The 23,678-nt window shown below is 42.3% G+C and overlaps 1 protein-coding gene across 12 annotated transcripts in view; it reads right to left on the reverse strand.

The window, feature by feature from the left end:
• Positions 1 to 23,678, reverse strand: part of APBB2 (amyloid beta precursor protein binding family B member 2) — a 177,190-nt gene that overhangs the window by 136,567 nt on the left and 16,945 nt on the right. The window contains exon 2 of one of the 12 annotated variants that reach the window (XM_077934304.1): positions 4,240 to 4,333. The exons of 10 other annotated variants lie outside the window; for them this stretch is intronic. The gene's annotated coding sequence lies outside the window, so the exon portion shown is untranslated. Of the gene's footprint in view, positions 1 to 3,218; positions 3,363 to 4,239; positions 4,334 to 23,678 lie in introns of those variants that run through there. One more of the 12 variants, XM_077934305.1, reaches the window with a different exon arrangement.

Consider the following 23,678-nt stretch of genomic DNA (forward strand, 5'->3'; position numbering starts at 1 on the left):
CCAACACATCTGGAGGGCATTCCTTGATTCCTCCATCCCTGATGATAGTCATCCTCCATAGGAAGTACCTGATCAAGGCCTGGGTCTCCCAGTTTTAGAAGGGATCAGGAGTTCTTTTCACTAATTCCACAGAGACAGAAGATTAACATTACCTTGCACATTGGAAATATTCCAATACCTCAACCATCTGACTGATGTGATTGGAAAGAGCCTACTTATTCACAGAGGGTGACTTCCAATTGCTCATGACACCAGTGGCTTTTATTTCTTTGACATTTAGAAACATTCTTGTATATTCCCGCTTAAGAGAATTTGCTGTTACCTGCCCTGCAAGAGGAGCACCTACTAGATGAACTTATAATACATACACATGATTGATTGGAGGACTGGCTTCTTGCCTAAGCAAAATAATCAGATTCCAAATAGAAAGATGAATGGCATTGTCTACAGGCAGAAGCCATCCACCCACATGGTCAATCCAAGCCAGAGTCAAGTCAGCTATCCATGAAAGTGGCAATTGCAGTCTATCCTCCTTGCTGCAAGCAGGAAAGAACAGTAGTGCCACTGACCAAGTCAAAGTACAGTGCACAACCAATCTGCATTCTTTTCTTGTTTTCCTTCCCCATCATCAATTCCCGCCCCCCGCCACAAACTGAAGGAATAGGTTGCCTGAAGGCAGAAACGCAGACAGAGCAAATGAGGTTTATAGAAGTGCCAAAGTTTAATGAATCTGCCAGTTTGGAAGCCGCACAACAATGTTATGTAGAAGGGAAAGCCAGGGGAGAGCCTCTCTAAGACATCTTTCTGGCTGTGAAAACACAGCACATTCTTGGCCAACTGAAGCAGATTCCTCTATCCTTTATTTTCATTTTCTTTTTTAAAAGCTGCATGTTGGATCCTCCATCTATTTGTTTCTCCATTGCAAAGATCAAACACGCAGCAGGCTCATGGTAAGCTCATCTCGAAGCCGAAGGAAGCCCCTTAAAGCAAGCAAATGCATACATAAACAAAGTTAACAGCCAGAGAGGATCTATATGGTTGCCCCTACCCAAACAAGGCAGAAGAGTCTGCAGCAGCGAAGATCATTTGGCTAATAATGATTCCGGCCCCATATACTTAACTAACAGGCTTCTACCAGGAACTGCATGAAGAATTGTTAAGTTTGCAACTAAGGTACTGGCTATGGACATATTCTCCTAATGTGACTGTACACAGCTGTAAAGACAGTTGGTTTAACACCAGTCATACCTTGTTGTATACAAGATGCCATCACTTACCATAACGTAGGGACTTCAATACCCAATAAGCACCTGTATTAGGATCACAGTGACTCCAATCATGTTGCTAGGAGTAGATCCAAATGAGCCTCTGTAGTATTTATAGTACAGGTACATCACATTTTACCCCAGTTGCCAAAAAATTAAATAAATAAAAAGGGGTGGGAGAGCAGGAAATAAATCCTGGAAGGGCCAACTGAGATCTTTGGAGAGCACGGTAAGCAAGGTAGGAGGCTTTTTAAAAACCTCTCATCCTTGCAATGGGCAGGAAAGAGACAAGGCCCATTCAGCGCCAGCTTTCAACAGATAGGGATAGTCATTCATGTGGGTCATTGAGACTTGACATGATTTTGCTTATATGCGCAATAGTCAGGAACGTAACCCCCATGTAAGGTAAGATGAGATCTACCTGCATTTATATTCTCCCTTCCCTCAAAGTGGCATACACTGTCTTCTGCCCCATTTTATTCTCAATCTATTCTATGAGCTAGGGTTAGGTCCAAAGGGACAGTTACTGGCTCAAGGTCCATCGAGGGAACTTCATGGTCAAGTGAGGACAGACCTAGTGGCACCAGGAGGGCACAGCTGGGCAACTGCTCTTTCAACCAAATCTGACTCCTTGCCACGGCTGTTCTGCCACCTCCAGTTCTTACCATGCTGTTTGTAGAGACTTTAGCTGCTCATTCACCAATAGCAGACTTCTACAGGGCAGAGGGGAGGAAGGATGAGAGAGAGAGAGAGAGAGAGAGAGAGAGAGAGAGAGGAGCTAGGGTCACCCATCACATGGCTAGGAAGCCCATACAAACCTGCAGCCACCCCTGAGTGGGACTTTGAACCTTGTCTATTCAGTGTAATACAACATCCCAACAACTACACACCAGTCTGGGTGCTTTATTATTCTGCAGAAACTAGATAATACAGAACCCTTCCCACATGCAAGGACATGTACCTTCCACCTCTGAGCACAACTCTAAATTGTGGCAGGAGAAGGGCAAGTCCCTTCCCCTCTTGCTGCTTCTCTGAAATGCCCTTGGATCGAAGTTGGCCTCTGCTTCATAGCTGTATAAGGATTTGAGCTGGTTTCCAAATTCATTTTTTTGTCTAATGTATGGGAGATGTTCTAATCTAGACACCCTCTTATAACAAGAGGTTAGGATATTAAACAAGGAGGCTATTAAATATTTTCTGCCTACACGAATAATAGCTTTCATGAAAGAGGCAGATTGGAATATTTGCAGTGCTGTTCCATACTATTAGAGGATTTACATGGTGGTTTTCTTATCCATGTGGAAGAGGCAACTTATTTTCCTGGAGGACCACTTTGGCAAGCAACCAAGCAACTTTTGGCTCTTAAAAGCCCTGCCAAGAATTAGCTCTTTTTCACACCACAGCTGGGCACTAGGTGACAGGTGCAGAAAGGCACATTTGATCTCCAGATTTTGACTCCTAAGATGCATAAACATAAGAGAGGAAAGAAAAGATTGTATTCAATGGTATCACCCAAGTAAGGGCAAGGCTTCCATTAGCAGAATGTGGAAGGAAGAAGTTTTCAACCATTTCTCCTTTCCCTGCAGCCCACCCAACCTGCTAAATCTGTTCTGGAGTATCCGACAACTCTTTGGAGCAAATTTAAATCTAAATTTAAATCTCTAAATTCACTCCAGAGAGTTGTGGAACTTTGCAGGGGGGAGGGGCTGCAGGGGGAGGGGGAAGAGCTGAAAACGACTTCCTCCCCCATTCTGCTAATGGAAGGAAGCCTTGCCATCAGTTGAATGATAGCATTGAATACAACCCTCCTTTAACCCTTTACAAACTATTGAAAATTAACACCAATATTTCCACAACCACATAACTATGTACTTCTAACTGTAGCTGACACAGAACTGAAGAGAGATTTGCAGAAGTCTATGGCTGCAACTATAAGAAGTAAGGTACACATACCTATTTTGCAAAACTACTCTTGGTTTTCACCATCTCATCCTAAGCTTCATGTATTGATTTTCCCCAGTTAGTGCAGGACTCTGGGAATTTTGATTTCCTTTCAATTTATCTTGTAACTCCAGCAGCATCACCCATGGGTGGGTAGTTTTAGCAGCTCAGAAAGCTATTAAGCTGAAGCTTTTTTTTCACAGTGCAAAACAAGGGAATAAAGAAAAGACAGCATGCAGAGGCAGGGGAAAATAAAGTATGAACATTAATGCTAAATATAGAAGATAAAAACTAATTAAGTCAATTTATGCATGTTTGCATCATTACCTCCTCTAATTCAGTTTTGGAAGAAGTATGTGAGTAACAACATACAAGGCATAAGTACCTACAATATTTATTTTCATGTTAATCTAGCCCTTCCCAATGAGTTTAGAAGACAGTATGTTGCAGAAAAAAGCATTTTTATAACCCTATTCAACAAAGAAAAAAACTGTATGAAGAACTGATGAAAAGCTGATATGCAACCTCGGAGCAGAACAAATAGCAATATGTTAATCAGAAGCCAAAAAGTTTGCTTTAACACCTCTCTAAATGGAGGTATAGCAGCGATTTGGGTACTAAGAACACATTACATATTATAAGAAGGAGAACAGAGAAAAAGGCTCACATTACTCAGTATTAACTCATACTGTGGAATTCTCAGATATCACAAAGAATGAAATAAAGAAATGAAAGCTGTGAGAAAATGCAAGTGAGCCGCAGATTTAAGATTTAAAAGTCTTGCTAATCCCTGACTTTTCCACATCATATAATTAATTCCCACCCTACACTTTTTTACTCCCCTCTTGCGCCTACTGAACTGCATATTCTGCCACCCTTGGAATTATATCAGCTGTAGTATGTTCCTTTAGGTTACAGCAAAGCATAAAAGAATTATTATTACTCACAATGAATTGCTAGCGATATTGTCAGGACCCGACATACAGGAGAATGTGCCCAGGCTTTGCATGGAGGTTTTTTAACTCAACGTTACCTGTGTGTGCACAGTTGCTGAAACAGGGGACACGAGTTGCAGTCAGAGATGAGCTGAAGCTGGAAGAAGAGCTTGAGGGGAAATCAGCCAGGGCCTGTAATAAGGCCAGAGCAGAAGGTCAGGTTCCTTGTACTTTATACCTTGTCCACCCAAAGGATTAACATGATGCAACAATCAGAGAGGTCATTGCTGCATAGCCCTTCTATATCTGCTCTGGGGCTTGAGCACCCATAATCCAAAGTAGTTTACAAGGCATGGCTTATGTGCAGGGGACACATATTGTGCAGTAGGATGGGGAAGGAGAATTTGTAGAGATTATCACATAGTTTAATAAGGAGCTAGGTACTTACTTTAAAAGTAAATAAGACAAAGAAATACTAATTTATTTCACTCTTCATAACTTTGTATCAATTGTACATTTCCAAGCACAATTCAAAGTGTTGGTGCTGACCTTTAAAGCCCTAAACCAGGGGCAGGCAACCTAAGGCCCAGGGGCTGGATGCGGCCCAATCGCCTTCTCAATCCGGCCCACGGACGGTGTCAGCATGTTTTTACATGAGTAGAATGTGTCCTTTTATTTAAAATGCATCTCTGGGTTATTTGTGGGGCATAGGAATTCGTTCATTAAAAAAAATATATCAAAATATAGTCCGGCCCACCACATGGTCTGAGGGACGGTGGACTGGCCCACGGCTGAAAAAGGTTGCTGACCCCTGTCCTAAACACCCTCAGCCCTGTATACCTATCTCCACCCCCATCGTTTAGCCCGGACACTGAGGTCTGGCTCCATGGGCCTTCTAGTGGTTCCTTCATTGCAAAAAGTGAGGTTACAGGAACCAGGCAGAGGGCCTTCTCGGTAGTGGCGCCCGCCCTGTGGAATGCCCTCCCATCAGATGTCAAGGAGATAAACAACTACAGTATCTGACTTTTAGAAGACCTCTGGAGGCAACTCCATATGGGGAAATTTTAAATGCTTGGTGTTTTACTGTGCTTGGCGTTTAAATTTGTTGGAAGTTGCCCTGGAAAACCTTCCAAAGCAAGGAAATGCTCGTTGATTTGGGGCCTGGTTAGGAATGGAGGACGTATTAGACACGACATATTAGAGACAACAGCCAGCAGCCACAGAAGACCTGAAAGCAAAAGGTTTTCCTGTGTGGACCTGTGCAAGAGGTCCATTACACAAAGTCCATTACACAGCAGGTCTCCCAAGTCCAACAAAAAGGACACAAGGGCTCCTAGCTTTACAGTGCAAAACCTAGAATGAGCAGAACAAGAAGAGGAAGAAAATCATAGGACTGGGAGAGGCTGACCTTTGATCCATCTAACTCTCCTTTTTCTATCCTTTCCACAGAAGCGCACAGCCCACTGACCACACTCAAAGCCCACCCACTCGCACACTCTATAGGTTGGCCAACCAGGTCATTTGAGGTGCCTACAAGTCAGCAGAATACCTCCTTTTTTATATATTGTACCTCCTAACTCACCATATACTGCTTCTTTGCCAGCTGTTCACTTGAACTGTCTCGCATCATCTTTCACAGAATCCACTAAGTACATTACATTATATATCACAAGGTGCATTGTTTTGTATCAAATCGCTGGCTATTACAGTCCCTCCAGTTGACTGCTGTGTCTGGGCTGAACGCTGGAAGTCTACAAGATGAATTTTTTATCACCTTTGACATGCTCGCCATTCTGCAACTGCTGGAGTAATACAATGTCACTCACAAGGTTATATCTGTCACTCAGCCAAATCACTCTTCATTCTACCTTCGGAGAAAACATTCTCACCATCTATTCTGCTTGCTTTCAAGTGAAGCAAACTAATGGTAGGAACCATTCAAAAGAGCTTGATCCTAATTTTATGACATGGAGACGTCTCTGCTTGAATGTTCTCCCTAAAATCAACAGAACTAACTTCCAAGTTAATGCATTTGGATTGGTGTATAATACTTTCCAATGACAAACCAAAAACATACATTCATAAAGTGACCTATTGACAAATAATCAACATGCACATTCAAGGATTACAGCTGGAGCAGAAAGCAGGATTCACTTGATGACTTTCTTAGTACTCTCGTTTTGAATACATGCAATTTACTCCAAAATTATACAAGGAAAGTTGTTAAGGTACTATAATACATTTAAAATAAACCAGAAAAGACCACACCCTCACTAAAAGACATATCAAAACACACTATTATAAATATTTATTGGTTGGTGGCAATAATGCTTTGCTCAACCTGCTTTATTAAATAAACGTTGGTGTAAATGTAGATAATTGTTGTGCTTTCTCTTCTCCTCCCTTCTTTGACAATATACGGGTATTTATGTCCATACTGAAACTGAGTAAAAAATATATTTAAAATGTTTACCATTAGTGATGTATTTGAGGAACCAGCTGAAAACTTTGCTATTTCAGAAAGCTCTCCCATGAGGCAATACCTCATGGAACTTTGGAGTGTCAGGCATAGCCCTACTGGCTTTAGCCCAAACGTAGCAGAGTTTTCCTGCACAGCGAAGAAGCTAGTTGCGGCAGTAATGACAAGTCAGCTAGACTCAGAATAACTATTTACAGGATTTATTAAAAAGGAGAAAATAAAACCAGCAGAGTTTCTGCATACAAGTAAAAGTAAAATAAACCCTCTCTTTCTCTCTCTCAAAACCATACACAGCACTTCTACTCCTAACAACACCTCACTTCAAACTGAGCTAGCAATCCCTTGATAACAGAGTTGAGTGCTGGTCGTTAACCAATCAGAGTAAGCAGTTTCTAGGTCAAGCAGACCTGGGCTTTCTGCCAAGAGTAAATTGACACCAGCCTGAGTTAATTGTGCGAAGCTAGAATCTGCAAGTTTCCCACGAGAACCAATTAACAGAAACTGAACACCCCCTCACAGATTCTGCTGAACAATTAACACTAAATACACCTATGTAGGAGATCATTTTTCCAGCAAACCTAAACCCTTGCACATTCGCTTGTTCTTTACCTTTGCCAATGGTTTAGTTAATACATCTGCTACATTTTCTTCACTTGATACATAAGTACAGGTGATTACATTGTCTTGTACACAGCAACGTACATTTTGGTATTTTACAGAGATATGTTTGGAACGCGATTTGAAACCCTCTGTTTTACTTAATGTTATACAAGCTTGATTATCAATGTAAACTTGTACTGGTTCTCCACAATTTATGTTTAAATCTGTTAACAAATGCTTGAAATAAATCATCTCGTTGCACAATTCACTCAATGCGGCGTACTCTGATTCCGTTGATGACACACTTACAACGTCTTGCTTGCGTGACCGCCAGCTGATTAAAGCTCCACCGACCATTATGACTAGTCCTGTGACAGATTTTCTATCCGGCAAATTTCCCCAGTCACTATCACAGTAGCAACTCAACATTTCATCCTCTGAAGAATTTAATTGTAACATATAGCCAATTGTCTGTTTGAGATACCTCAGAACTTGTTTTACCCCTTTCCAGGCATTTAGTGTGGGTTTTGAGACCAATCTACTTAATATGCCTACTGCGTAGCTAATATCAGGTCTGGACCACTGTGCTATATACAATAAACTTCCAATTACAGAGTGATATACATCAGGATGTTCAAATTCAGGACTCTCATCTATATGAAGTGTTTTTATGAAACCTGGATCCATAGGCACCACTGCCCCTTTGCAATCCTGCATCCTGTATGTAGTCAGTAGTTGTTTAACTTTGTTCTGCTGACTAATTAGGCAGCTGCCATCTTGGGCCCAGCACACTTCCAACCCTAGATATGTCCTAACCGGGCCTAAGTCTTTCACTTTGAACTTACTGGACAATTGCTACAATCTTTGCCCCCTCAGGCGCTGCTACTGGTGTAAAACCGTGCTCATTCAAAGAGGACATCTCTTCCTCCATTGCCTGTTTCCAGCACTCTGCCTCCTCTTTTGGTAACTTTAACACCTCCTGAAAACTCTTGGGCTCTGCAATCACACTAAACACATTTGCAGTATCAGGAGAAAAACGCACCGGAGGCACTCCTTTGTTTTGTCTTTTAGATCTTCTGGGAGAAAATTTTTCTTCTGACCCACTTTCCTCCTCAGAACTACGACCTCTCTTTTGTTGCTTAGCAACTGGTCTTTGGCTAACTCCACTTTCTTGAGAGCTCTTATCTGAACTTTCCTCCCCCTCAGACTCTGATTCTCTGTGTCTACTTTCAGAGTCATGAAGCTCCTGGGAAGGTTCAAACCAAACCTCAGTATTGGCATGTAGTCTCTCCCAGCCACTATGTTCACAAAAACTGGCATTCCTGGAGATCACAATGCCATTTGTCCCTTCAGCAAAACGGAAACCTTTTCCCAGCTCCTGGTAACCCACAAACACTAACTGTTTGGTCTTAGGATCTCCCTTCTTCCTCATTTGTTTTGGAATTAATACCCAGGCTTTTGATCCAAACACATGCAAATGGTCAATTTTGGGTTTTTTCTGAAACAATTTAAAGTACGGGGTTGTACCTATTGTTTGATGAAAGAGCCTATTTTGGAGATAACACGCGGTGAGCATGCTCTCCCCCCAATAAGACATGGGCAAATCAGCATCGTCAAGCATGGCAAACATCATATCTTGTAAAGATCTGTTTTTCCGCTCTGCAACGCCATTCTCCTCTGGGGAAAAAACGTTCGTTTTTCTATGCCCAATGCCACGCTTTTGTAACCAATCTTTAAAGGCATTTGACATAAATTCGCCACCTCTGTCCGTCTGAATCCTTTTGAGTTTAATGGACAGAAATCTTTCCACAGATGCCACCCAGCCTTTAAACTTAGTGAACACGTCACCCTTGTTCTTCATGGGAAAAACCCAAGAATAACGTGTAGCGTCATCCACAATTGTTAGTGAAAAGCGCGATCCACCCCTGCTTACAGCAAATGGACCAATTACGTCCATGTGAACCAGCTGTAGCGGTGCCTCACTAACTCTGTCACTTCTGGGGTAAGAGACTCTGTGGGTTTTAACCTTTTTACAAACGTTACAATCGAGGTACTTGTTACAACTCTTTAAATTACCCCCATCAGCCAATTCAGACATTTTTAGTACACTTTTCCAGCAAGCATGCCCCATTTTCCTATGCAATAAGTGCACACAGTTGTCATGTATAGCTTTGTTATTCACTGCAGGCTGAGATTTACTGACTACTGCTGCAACTTGAGGACCTGCTTTAAGCCAAAACAAGCCTCCCTCTGACTTAGCAGTGCCTAAAATCTCACCAGCCTTCTTAATGATGCAACTGTCTCCTTCAAAATGCACTTTAAACCCAGCTTTTAGCAAACAATCTACAGACATCAGATTGCTTCTTAATGAAGGCACACACAGTACATTTTGCAGACATTCACGAAGACAAGGAACAAAAACTGCACCCCCCGAAATCACTTCAGAAGTACTTCCGTCTGCTAGAGCCACCTGGCTGCGCTGTGCTGAGTTCTTGGAAACAAACAATTCATCTGAATTTACGATGTGGCGAGATGCTCCTGAATCGACCACCCAGACCGCTTGTTTCTCATCAGCACTCTTGACCTCGCCGGTCACCAGCTGAGCCGACTGTTTTTGTTTGAAGAATTTCTTTTTACGCTGCTGCTGCTGCTGCTGCTGCTGATCTCGTCTCTGCTCCTGCACCGGCAACTGAGACTTGACCAACTCCGGACATTGTCGTTTTAGATGCGCTGAAGACCCACATCGGAAACAACGTCTAACAGCAAACGCTGACTCCTCACCGGTACGCTGCTTTTGCTTCACCTCTGGCACGGCATGAGAACTCCTTCCAAACCGCCCGTCTGTAGAAGCCTCTGCAGCCAACGACCTTTCTTGCCTCTTCTGCCATTCTTCAATCAAACGCCCAGTAACGTAACTGACTGATAAATCATGCTCCTGCATGCCTTCTAGAGACAAAACTAAATTATCCCAGCTTTCCGGGAGAGAACTCAAAATAATAGCCACCTTCTCCTGCTGGTCTAACGCACAGTCTCTTTCCTGTAGCGCAGCAAACTTTAACTGTAAACTGTGTAGGTGTTCCTGCATTGTAACCCCAGGCTATAACATTGCCTTGTACAATGCCTTGCGAATGAACAGCTTGGAAACCGCTGTCTCACGCACATGGACTTCTTTAAGTGCTTGCCACACACCTCTAGCTGTCTTGATTCCCCTCACATACGGCAACTGGGAATCTTCCAGCCCCAAGACAATTGTGGCCCTTGCTCTTTGGTCTTTATCGAGGTCTTCATCATCAGGCTTCGCAGGAAACGTACTCACCACTTGCCAGAGACGATCCCTCTGCAGCACTGCCTGCATGCGTTCCGACCACAGCAAGTAATTGGAGTCATTCAGACGCTCAAAAGCCATCTGAACTGGTTGTGAGGCCATCTTGAGAGCGATGTCCCTGGAACCCGGAACCAGCTACTCACGACCACCGAGAGAGAAAACAGGAACCACAGCACCCAGCACTCACACGCTGCAGCTGTTGTCCTTGTGTCCACTGCGTCACCAGCTCACCACGGTCAGGAACCAGCCAGTGTCCATCTGCTGCACCAACAGGAACAACAACTTCGGGAACTACTGGAACCAACGCCGTTGAAGCTGACACCACCGCAACTCAGGCTGGCAGCACAATGCCCATAACCTCATGGAACTTTGGAGTGTCAGGCATAGCCCTACTGGCTTTAGCCCAAACGTAGCAGAGTTTTCCTGCACAGCGAAGAAGCTAGTTGCGGCAGTAATGACAAGTCAGCTAGACTCAGAATAACTATTTACAGGATTTATTAAAAAGGAGAAAATAAAACCAGCAGAGTTTCTGCATACAAGTAAAAGTAAAATAAACCCTCTCTTTCTCTCTCTCAAAACCATACACAGCACTTCTACTCCTAACAACACCTCACTTCAAACTGAGCTAGCAATCCCTTGATAACAGAGTTGAGTGCTGGTCGTTAACCAATCAGAGTAAGCAGTTTCTAGGTCAAGCAGACCTGGGCTTTCTGCCAAGAGTAAATTGACACCAGCCTGAGTTAATTGTGCGAAGCTAGAATCTGCAAGTTTCCCACGAGAACCAATTAACAGAAACTGAACAATACCTTGCAATTTAATGTGCTGTACACATTTTAATACTGTTTGTTCTGATTTTATTGTTTTTGTTCCTCTGTGTATCACAGATATCATTTATGATGTGGAATAAAAACAAGTTACATCAATAAATAGGCAATTGTCTGGAATTTGTCACCAGAACTTTACCCGTGTGTAAGACTGCAGAGTTGTCAAAGGTACCGTTATGCCCTGTGGATATTTTACAATGTTTTGTTCACTTCTGTGTCTTCTGAGCTTTGGGAAAGTAAATTAAAAAGTTTATTCTTTGAAGTTGGGCTGGCGGGCTCTGAAACTCCCCAAGAAACCAGATAGACTGGCAGGAGGGTCATCCTGTGTGGTGGCAGCCTATCGCAATCCTTATTTTTTTGTGGGGGGGGGGGGAACACTTATACAAAAAGGTTTGTCCATCAAGTAAAAGCTCCCGCCTCCCTGACCAAGGATCCATTGGGCTCATTGCTGTCTCTCAGCCTTTGTCTGTTGTGAAGACCATGTATGCAGTCCTAAACTCCTTGGAGAAAGGACAATATTAAAAGGCAGTAAATAAATAATGTGTGCATATGCATCCTTTGAAGAATGATCTATAAAGGCTAAGTGGTGCTTCTTATTTTCTATTTATTACTAAATTAAATTTGGAACAGGCAGCAGCAGAGAGGTTTCATTCAAGTTGGCAACTTCCATGTAACACCACACTCTGTTTAACTCCGTTTTAAGTAGACACAGAGTCCTGTCCAAAGCGAAGTGCCAATTCACACATGCTTGCACATTATTTCATTTTTTTTGACATTTCATTCTTGATGCTGAACGTGTGACTCAAAGCAGTACTGTCTACAACCATATACAAGTTCCATTTGTGACAGCTTGCCTCATCCTCACATGCCCACAGTAGCATCAAAAGTGAAGAACAGCCATGTGACAATCTACCCTAAAGCTGCTTGTCTAAATTCCATCTGGAGATATCATCCCCTGGTAACCTTCTTACTTGTACTTGACACTCACAATATAAACTTGGACCATGTTTTTAGATTTTTATCTGCAAGTGAGACAACCCTGTTGTCTGTTACAGAGCTTGGAACTGTGTGAAATCACTGGAATTAAGGCTCACTATAATACCATATGGGGGACGCGGGTGGCACTGTGGGTTAAACCACAGAGCCTAGGACTTGCCATCAGAAGGTCGGCGGTTCGAATCCCCGCAACGGGGTGAGCTCCCGATGCTCGGTCCCTGCTCCTGCCAACCTAGCAGTTCGAAAGCACGTCCAAGTACAAGTAGATAAATAGGTACTGCTCTGGTGGGAAGGTAAACAGCGTTTCCGTGCACTGCTCTGGTTCACCAGAAGCGGCTTAATCATGCTGGCCACATGACCCGGAAGCTGTACTCCGGCTCCCTCGGCCACCAGAGTCGGTCACCTTATAATACCATAGACGTTGGAACATCATTATAAAAAAACAGAGTATTTGAACATCAAAATGCCCTGTATGGGGTACTCTAATATTTGATTGGAATAATAACAACATACAGTGGTAACCTGGTTTGCATACATCTTGGTTTATACGTTTTGGATTATAAACACGTCAAACCCGGAAGTGCATGTCCCGGTTTGCAACCTTCTTTTGGATTACAACCCATTTTTTTCTGGATTACAAATTTTTTTGGGAGGCCCCATTTGTGAAATCACGCCTTGGGTTACAACCTGTTTTGGTTTACAAATGGACCTCCGGAATAGATTATGGTTGTAAACCAAGGTACCACTGTATATCAGTCATCAGATCACCACATTTCAGCTGCTTCTGGAAGAATAACAAAACCAGATTTGGCATTAGGCAACTACTTCAGACCCCTGCTGCAATACCTCCCTCCTTGAATCTCAAAGCTGCCCCATGTTTTGAAATATGCAGAATATTTCACTTTCTTGTGTCACCCATTTCCAAATAATCCTTAGGTATTACTGTGTTTTGGTTTTAAAAAACAAAAACAAAGCACAGACAGGAGGCTTTAATTAAAGGCTTCCAAGAAGATAATTTATTTTCTAACAACTCATATGCATTCCCTAATTAAGAATAAAAGCAGCACTTACAATTTCAAAGTCAGTTTCCCTACTGGAAACTTGCCAGTGTAATGCCAGGACCAGCTGGCTTAATATGTGTTTGAAAAATCTTTAATTTGGAAGAAATATCTGACTGACAGGAAATTTAGTCTCTGGTCTTTCTCTCCCTGTTTAAAATCTAGAAGGATATTCCCTGTGGGAATTAATTTTTGCTTCTTTCAATTATGTGTGATGCTTTAACCTGCCAGCAAACAGCGCTTGGAACTCCCCAGGTCAGCTGTCAATCCTATCCATGTTTGGTCCTGATCCACTTCAACAGCTTCTTGCTCAACAAAGACAAGCTCTGGGAACAACAAAAAAGGAGCAATTCTGTGTTGAAACATCAAAAAAATCCACTTCGTCTACTATGGTTCTGATGCTTGTGATTTTTTTAAATTAAAAAACACTAATGGGAGGGATGTCTTTCATTTTATAAGAAAACGTAATAATATATAGTCAAATTAAACAAAAACAAATAATGAACATATTTTTTTTTAAAAAAAGGATAGCTTTTGTTTAAATTCCAGTATGCCACAAAAACCTGAAAAAGGCCAAATAGCAGATGTCTCTGTTTATGGCCTCTCCGTTCTATGGCACAGGACCTTTGCTTCTATCCGTGCTTAACCATGTGCAAAATCTCAAAGTGTTCCACCCCTGTGATTCCACTCCCTTCTCAAAAGAGCATTTTCCTTTCTCTCAGCTCTGAATTAATTGACACACATAAAAGTTATTTAGCTTCAGCAAGACGCACGCTTTATGTTCGAGGCCTATTCCACACTTCTCCCTGGGCTGAAGTTGTAATATAATGGTATGGCATTTGTGAATACCCATTAGCTTCTGAGTTCAGTGACTTTCAGGTGGCGTTTATGGTGGTTTGCACCAGTGAACTAATAATTAGCTTTAAAAATGAATCACATCTCCCTGTTACAGCTGTGCTACGTTTTCAGTAAGGAAACTAAGCTGTTCCTTCTTTCACAGTGCTGTGAGGAGGGTTCATGCTTATGCGCCAATGGAAGCCAAACAAGGGAATGTCTAGCTGGGTTCTTAAGGCTTTGTATTGTGAAATAAAGGCAGAAACCAATATTTCTAGGAAACGGAAAATGACAGTTAAAGAAAAAAGCCCTTTGAAAATCACTCCACGTGCCAAAAAGGGCATGCCCAAATATCTCTCTGGATTTGGCTTGCCCTTAGTCATCCTTTACAAACCGAACATTCTTGGCTTTTGTACTTCAAGGGCGCCTGAGGGCCAAAATGATATAAAAACATTGCGTTTTCTGAAACATGAACCTGAGGAAGCAAGGTGCTTAATGGAAAGCATAATAAAGCAGTTTCTCATGGTTGAATCCACGCAGAACTGGCTTCCAAATATACCAGCACTCTGCAGGTACATACAAATGCCAACCACTTCGTTTCCAAAATTATGAGGATGCCATGATTATTCCGAGCTAGTAGAGATGTATAAGGGACGCGGGTGGCGCTGTGGGTAAAACCTCAGCGCCTAGGACTTGCCGATCGCATGGTCAGCGGTTCGAATCCCCGCGGCGGGGTGCGCTCCCGTCATTCGGTCCCAGCGCCTGCCAACCTAGCAGTTCGAAAGCACCCCCGGGTGCAAGTAGATAAATAGGGACCGCTTACTGGCGGGAAGGTAAACGGCGTTCCGTGTGCTGCAGTGGCTCGCCAGATGCAGCTTGTCACGCTGGCCACGTGACCCGGAAGTGTCTGCGGACAGCGCTGGCTATAGAGTCAGATGACCGCACAACCCTAGAGTCTGGCAAGACTGGCCCGTACGGGCAGGGGTACCTTTACCTTTACCTTTACCTAGAGATGTATATGTGGTTGGATTCATTGTTTCTGCATTGCACCCTGTGATATTTTTTTTCAACTGGGGGTAGGGGAGAAGGAAAGTATAGAGAGAATAAAATGTGATGTTCATAAAAATAATCTTGAAAAAATAGGAAATGTGTTTACAAATTACCACAGTGTTTGCCCTTGAAAATGGCAGGAGTGTGGGCAGTGGACAGACAAGGAAGTTAAAATGTTTTCCTTAAAACATTAATACCCCTGACACATTTATCCAAATAATTCTCTGTCACTAGTAACAGCCAACAGTCTTACTGACTTGAAATAAAGTAGGTACTATAGTAAGATAATTTTTATTTACAGCATACATTTGAATACTTTGGAGGCCCCATTACGTGAGAAAGGTCGGAAGAGTGGAAAAGGCAGAGAACCAAAAATTCCATTTACATCCCATTAGTATCCCAAACTTGTCCTGATCAGACCCAAAATACTAAACTTAATGTGAACTTTGATGAACTCGATGCAGCAATAAGTGGCCCATATCAATCTCATACCATAACGTGCAAATGTGGCTACATGGAGCATTTTGATTAATTAAACTTTGTGGGGAATAATCACTGCATAACTGGTTTGAAAATTAACAGAGTGGAGGTAGATCACGCAAAATGTCTCGTTTCCACAGTTCTTATGAGTTTCTGAATGCAGTGTGTTAACCATAAGCTAGGCTGCTACTTCTCCACTGTTAAGAGATAAATCATATGACAAATTATACACTTCAGGGGCTATGCATATGTGAACAATCTCAACTAACTCCTCTTTGATCAAATATTTGGTGTGACAAAACTGATCCAATCCCCCTCTGAATTACTTTGCTGGATTGACACTATAAGCTGCACCAGGGCATTTAAAATTCTCTTTCACTCATGTTAAACTATCCTGGTATACAAGGATAAAGGTTAATCATAGCCTGGAAAACCTATAGACCTGTCCTGTTGAAATTTCAAGCAATAGCCTCAACAATTCTAAGCTGCCAATACCAAGAGATGACTATAACCTCATGCTTTTTGTATTTGCTGGGGTTATGTTTCTGTATTTGTAGAGATGAAATTGAGGATATTCCACATTGTTTCACAGAACCCATTTTGAAAAGACTGCGAGCACTGGCCGAATCAGCAAAAAAATTCTGTTGACTGGTGAAAAGAAACGTGGGAACTATAGCCAACTTTACCTTGGTAACCATGAAGGAGCAGCAAATGAAAACTGAGTAGCACACAGTAGAGTAATCTGAATGCTGATTGATTCATGATACTTGAACTTAACTTCTAACCACCTTTATGGTATAAGACAGAACACATTTTCAGCTGGTTCATTTCATTGTGTTTTGGGCTGTGATTGGCTTCTGTCATATCCTGGTTATGGACAAAGGCTTTAACCAGGAGAAGCTAATCTTTTTAGGCCAGTGGGCACATCAAGGCACTTCTGACAAAGTGTCATGGGCACCAGCCACAAAAATGGCTGCAGGGGAGGCATGGCACAACACAAAATGGCAACCACATGACACCATAAAAAGGCATTGGCATGCCTCCACCAATGGGGGAAAGGCACATATATCAGAAATACTATGCTCAGTCAGATACAGAATCTCTTTGCGCCTCTCCTCTGTTCATTCAATCCTTACACCCAATGAAATGTGGGAGTATTTAAGAGGGAATGTAAGGTAAAGGTAAAGGGACCCCTGACCATTAGGTCCAGTCGTGGACAACTCTGGGGTCGCGGCGCTCATCTTGCTTTATTGGCCGAGGTCATATACAGCTTCTGGGCCATGTGGCCAGCATGACTAAGCCGCTTCTGGTGAAACCAGAGCAGCGCATGGAAACGCCGTTTACCTTCCTTCCAGAGCGGTACCTATTTATCTACTTGCATTTTGACGTGCTTTCGAACTGCTAGGTTGGCAGGAGCAGGGACCGAGCAACGGGAGCTCACCCCATTGCGGGAATTCGAACTGCTGACCTTCTGATCGGCAAGTCCTAGGCTCTGTGGTTTAACCCACAGCACCACCCGCGTCCCTTATGTTCCATGTGGAAGAGGGTAAACAGGAACTGAGCAGGAAGAGAAACAGTATCTTGAATATTTTGAGAAGATATATAGTGAAACCCTTTGAAGACACTGTAGGAGGCACCCTTAACAAAACAACAACAACAACAAAAATCGCATTTGTGCGTTAAAGGCTACTTCACACTTTACATGGCACTGCAGTTATACAAGTGTTGGATCAATATCTGCCAGAGTTAATACATCTGTGCCTTAGGTCAGTTTCCTGGTACACAGTCCCCTACATCTTAAAACACGAAACAACCACAACAGGCATTTTACAGAGGCTTCCAAGCAAGAAACGAAAGGGAACTCAGTACTGTACCTAATTTCCAACAGAGGATGAGGCAGAGAGGAAAGAGTGAGACAACATTGGAATGAAACGTGCAGCAGCCCTGTGAGCACTGCATTAAGTCTGGCAGTCATTAGTAAAACAAGTGCTTTAAAAGACCACAAAGTAAGCATATACAGATAAGTATTATTCCCTAGAAATAAAGCACAGAGCTTCAGGAACTGTCTGCTGCTCATGGCGGGTGGGGGAGAGGAAGACAGCTCTGATTTTAAGAATTCTGCAAGCCCTCCAGTGCTTTAACCACCCGCAGTCTTTAAAAATGCATGTGTGGTCATTTATGGCCACAAGACAAGGGCTCATTTTCTTCTGTCAACACACAAAATATACTTCAAGAGTACTGAAATTCAATCACAAAGATATTTTATCATTTACTTGGGTTTACATGCTGTTAGAACTGCAGCCAGAAATCACACAGAACAAACCTCAAAGCCTGAAGAAAGCAAGTTTAAAGAACACGTTTCTACTTTAGTGGATGGAGAGATTTAAAAGGCATGTTGTTCTTAGAGAGATGCCTTTTAAACTTGCAACTTCTCTTCTGGCTGCAGCATTCTGGCTCCTGCATTTAATTACATTAAATTCCACTAAAAATAAATCAATTTTTCATCGCAGCATCCTGCTCTTTCTTTGGGGCACAACTTTCTGCATTCTACAAGATTTAAGGCTGCAATCCAATGCATAATTTCCCGGGAATAAAATGCATAATTTCCCTAGACTTTCCTGGGAATAATTTAAGAATCTTCTGTCACCATGCACAGGATTGCACTGCCAATGTTATAGAAATAAGAACATGTTAGAAATAATTACAGCTGCAAGGTTTAATCAGTTAGGTGACCAAACTGATTAAAAATGTTTTGCTCAACCATAAAGATGTCCCTAACTAATAAGGCAGGAAGAGAAGGGATGATACAGTGGTGCCTCGCAAGACGAAATTAATTCGTTCTGCGAGTTTTTTCATCTTGCGAATTTTTCGTGTTGCGAAGCACGGTTTCCCATAGGAATGCATTGAAAACAAACTTGCAAGACGTTTTCGTCTTGCGAAGCAAGCCCATAGGGAAATTTGTCTTGCGAAGCAACTCAAAAAACCAAAAACCCTTTCGTCTTGCGAGTTTTCCGTCTTGCGAGGCATTCGTCTTGCGAGGTACCACTGTATCTCTCGTAAGACCACGCCTGCTGTATTACTTGCCATGGGCAGAATATTGCCCACTATGATGCTATGTGTTGCATTTTAAGTTGCAAGAGATTTCGACTAAACATCAGGAAATATTTCTGTTCTGACAGTGGAGCAGTCTCCCTTGGGAGGTTGTGGACTCTCCTTTCTTGGAGGCTTTTAAGCAGAGGTTGGATGGTCATCTGTAATAGATGATTTAGCTGAGATTCCTGCCTTGCAGGGGGTTGGACTAGATGTCTCTCAGAGTCCCTTCCAACTCTACAATTCTATGATTTCTATTTAAGTTATAGTAATTTTTTTCAAGTTTGTGTCTAATTTAGTATATGTAAATATTATGCAAATATGTGCCCTCTTTTCTTTTGTTGATGTGGGAGGCCCCTGAGTTTGGTCTTCAGAGGCAATCAAGCAGGAACAGGAAGTACAAGAAATATAAGAAATGAAGATGCCAAAGCTGTTTTGTCTCTCTGCAGTTAGATCACAGTATGTATGTATGTATAGAATTTATATTTAAATTTTAGTGATTATTTTCAAATAATATATCACACTTTTCCTACGGTGAAAGCATCCAAGCGTATTTCCCTAAGTAAGCTCAGGTAACGCTCAGTCATAAGGTAGAAAGTCAGGTTTAGTCTGTGGTTTCTCCAATGAAAGAAAAGTCTCTGGTGGGAAAGATCTCTGCCTAAAGCCGTCAAAAGCTGCTACAAATCAGTTCAAGAGACTGGACTAGACATTCCCATGGTCTGACCTGAACCATTATAGAAGTATTCTTTGCAAGAGCTGATTAGATGGGCAGCTGTCAAAATTTTAATGTTGTATTTTAATCTTGTTTTAAGTTCTATGTTAATCAATTGTTTTGTATCTGGTGTTAACCGCCCTGAGCCCAATCTTGGCTGGGGAGGGCAGGGTATAAATAAATTTATTATCATCATCATCATCACCATCACCATCATCACCATCATCATATTAGCACAGATACATCTAAGTTCGTTTTCACAAACTGACAACAGGCCTGGTCCTTGCCTATGTTTAGGACCCTCGTTTCAATGAGAGACATTTAAGCACATGTTTAACTCCCACCGAAATCAATGGGATTTAGAAGTGCTTAACTTTTGCTCAGATATGACCTTTGCTTTTCAAAAACCAGCCTCTCTTCTGTAACCAAGTACAAATCCTAATCCTGCTTATATTCAACAAGATTACTGGGAAGAGGAAATGAGCTCCATCACGGTTCCTTTATATTTTTATCCCCAAGTCAACCATAACACAGAGTGTGCGCTTCAGTAGTCAAGGCGCGCTGAGAGGAAGTGCCACTGAATGGCTTGTGCCAAAACAAACAGGCAAAGTCTGGAATTTGCAAAACCAAAAATAGATGCAGCTCAGTTAAACCTTCACAGCTCATCTATTTCTCACTGGCAGAGCACAAAAAAACAAAACCTTCGCAGACTGAAGCAGAAGTCTTCTTTGCAAGGGCTGATTAGATGGGCAGCTGTCACAATTTTATAAGCTGGCATTTTGCTGAAGGTGCAATTGAGAAAAAAGCTGGATGCTGTCTTGGCAGAGAAACTGAGACAAATGAGGGGGAGAGGGAAGGGATCATGGAGCCAAAAGGGGGGAGGCAGAGCAGACCACAACTTCACTACCCCCACAACTGAGACAAAAGGCACCGCCCACAGACAGGACTCTCATAAGTAAAAGACAAGAGAAGTCAAATAGGTAGGCTGGATTTTGGAAAGAAGCATATCTCTCAAAACTAAAGCTAGATCAGTTAAGGTTATGCAAGCAGAGAAATTTTTTTAGTCACCACAAAGCAATACAAATCTCTGAAAAGAGACAAAAACTGAGAGGAGTTGAAGCCATTCTATTAAACAATGTCACAGTCAGCAAAAAAAAAGCCATTTATTTTCACGTGTGTTAAAACTCATTGAAACTGTCTCTGTATTTTTTTTTATTTTTTTTTTTAAAATATTTTATTAAGGATTTTCTTGTTTTACAGAAGTGTAGTGCCTCATATATATTTTTCCCCATGTAACATTTTTACAAATCCGTTTCATTTGTTGAGGCATTAGGGGGAGAAGAAAATAAAAATAAAAATAAAAAAAGGAGAGAAAAGAGAAAGGGGGTGGAGAGAGGGAAGATGGATAAGGGTGGGATTGGGTGGCGGTGTTTCTATTATGTTTAATGTATGTAGAGTTTGGTGTCAGCGTGCTTGTGCTGTTCACTTGTGTTCCTTTGGTGGTGAGAGAGGTTGGGGTTGGCCTAGGGTGTGATTGTTTGCTTGTGATTGGCTGTGGTGATCTTTGTTTTCGTGTGTGAGTGAGGTGGGTGGGTGTTTTGGATCAGGTTAGCCATATTGATTTGTATGCTGTTGGTGGATTATTGTCATTGTCCTGTTGGGCTGTGTGTGTGATAAAGGGGAGCCATACCGGGGTGAAGGCATCTTCTTCTGTTTGTCCCCGTGTCAGTTTCAGTTTATTAGTTAATTTTTCTAGTAGGGCTGTTTCCTATACTATTTGATACCATTGGTCCATGCTTACTCCTGACAGGTCTCTCCAGTGTCTGGTTATGGTGTTTCTGGCTGCTGAGAGCAGGTGGGTTATGAGTTCTTTGTGGTGTAAATGGGCATTGTTGTCTTGGAAGATGTTTAGTAGGGCCAATTCTGGGGTGGTGTCTATTACTTGCTTAGTTATTTTACAAATTTCTTGTATGGCTGTTGTCCAGAATAGTTGGATTTTGGGACACTCCCACCACATGTGGAAGTATGTGCCTGTGGAGGTGCACCCTCTCCAGCATTTTGGTGAGGTTCCTGGGTGTATTAGCGCTAGTTTCCTTGGTGTTAGGTACCACCTGTAGGTGAGTTTCAGTGTGAGTTCTTTTCTTTTCGTTGATATGGATTTAAAGGGGGGTTTAGACCACATTCTGGTCCATTGAGTGGGGTTTATCTCATAGCCTATGTCATTCTCCCATTGATTTTTGATTGCGTCTAGGGGATTTGCGAGATTTTGGAGTAGTATTTTGTATATTGCGGATACCATCCCTTTACCGTTTCCCTTTGTTGTTAGGAGGAGGTTTTCGAAGGTTGTCAGGGGCCTAGTTGCTGCTGATTTTACTGTTGGGTTGTTTAAGAGGGCATGTAGTTGGTGTTGTGTTAACCAGGGCATTTGGGTGTCTTCTAGTTTGTCTTGTATTTCTTGTGTTGACAAGGGTTTGTTATTTTTATAAAAGTCTATTAGGCGATACAAGCCTTTGGTTCGCCAGGTTTTTATCTTGAGGTTTTGTGCTGCATGGTGGAATAATGGGTGGTATGCCAGGGGGATTAGTGGGGATGGGGTTGGGGATAGTTTGCCTATTTGTGTTTTCCATGCTTTGAGCATGGTCTGTGTGTACCTGTTAAGTGTTGTGGGAATTTTCTTTAGTTTGTTTGGGAGGAGTGGGTATGTTGTGGTGCAGGTGTTTTCAATTGTGTCCCTCTCTAGGTGTACCCATTGTTTTGTCTCATCTTCTAGTATATATGGGATTATATGGCGTATTTGGTTGGCGTTGTAATATGCTTCTATGTTGGGGATTCCCCATCCTCCTTCTGAGGTGGGGAGGTGCAGGTATTTGGGGCTTATTCTTGGTTTTTTATGTGAGAAGATGAAAGAGTGTAGTTTTCTCTGCCAACTGTGAAGTTGGGTTGAGGGGATCCAGATTGGGAGGGTTTGGAATAGGTAGGTTAGTTTTGGGAGTGTGATCATTTTGATCATGGCTATTTTGTCTGAGAGAGTGAAATTCATGTTATTCCATCTCTTTAGGTCTTTGTTAATTTGTCGCCACAGGGGCTTGTAGTTGTGGAGGTATAATTTATTGAGGTTTCTGGTTATTTGTACCCCTAGGTATCTGAACTTGGTGTGGCAAAGTTTTATTTTGGTGACCTTCGTGAGTTCTTTTTGGGTGTGAGGAGGGGTGTTGAAGCACATAGCTTCTGACTTTGTGAAATTTACCTGTAGGCCCGACACCATTGCAAATGCGTTGAGTTCTCTGATTAGGGAGGTTGCTGTGCTTATGGGGTCTGGTGTTGTGACCATTAGGTCATCTGCAAAGAGCCCTAATTTATAGGTCCTGCCTTTTATTTCCACTCCCTTGATGTCTGCGGCTGCTCGGATGCGGATTGCTAGGGGTTCCAGAGCCAGGATAAATAAGAAGGGAGACAGTGGGCATCCTTGTTTCGTGCCTCTTTGGATAGCTATAGTGTTAGAATCCATATTGTTAGTTCTGCATTTTGCTGAGGCTTGGGAGTATATTTGTTTGAGGATTTGTAGGAAGTTGGGGCCAAATTTCATGTTAGTTAGTACTGCTAATATGTATTTCCACTCCAAGCAATCAAAGGCTTTGAGTATGTCTAGGGACATAATTGTCAATGGGAGTTTGGTTGCCTTGCTGTGTTCGATCAGGTTCAGTAGTTTCCTGATGGGGTCTGTTATATTGCGGCCAGGGACAAAGCCAGTCTGGTCTGGGGCTATTAACTTGTGTAGGAAGATTTTTAGGCGGTTGGCCAAGATTGATGTGAATATCTTGTAGTCTTGGTTTATTAATGAGATTGGGCGGTATGATTCTACTTTGAGGCTGTCTTTTAGTGGTTTTGGGATGGAGACTATTTTGGAGTGGGTCCAGGTTTTGGGGATGGGGCCTCCTTTTATGATGTCGTTGAATAGGCGGGTCATGTAGGGCATCAAGGGTTCTTTGAATTTCTTATAGAATTCTGCTGTGAAGCCGTCTGGGCCTGGGGCTTTGTGTGGTTTCAAGTTTTTGAGGACCGCATCTATTTCCTCTGGGGTGATAGGGC

This window comes from Podarcis muralis, chromosome 9 (genome assembly GCF_964188315.1).
Source record: "Podarcis muralis chromosome 9, rPodMur119.hap1.1, whole genome shotgun sequence".
NCBI lineage: Eukaryota > Metazoa > Chordata > Lepidosauria > Squamata > Lacertidae > Podarcis > Podarcis muralis.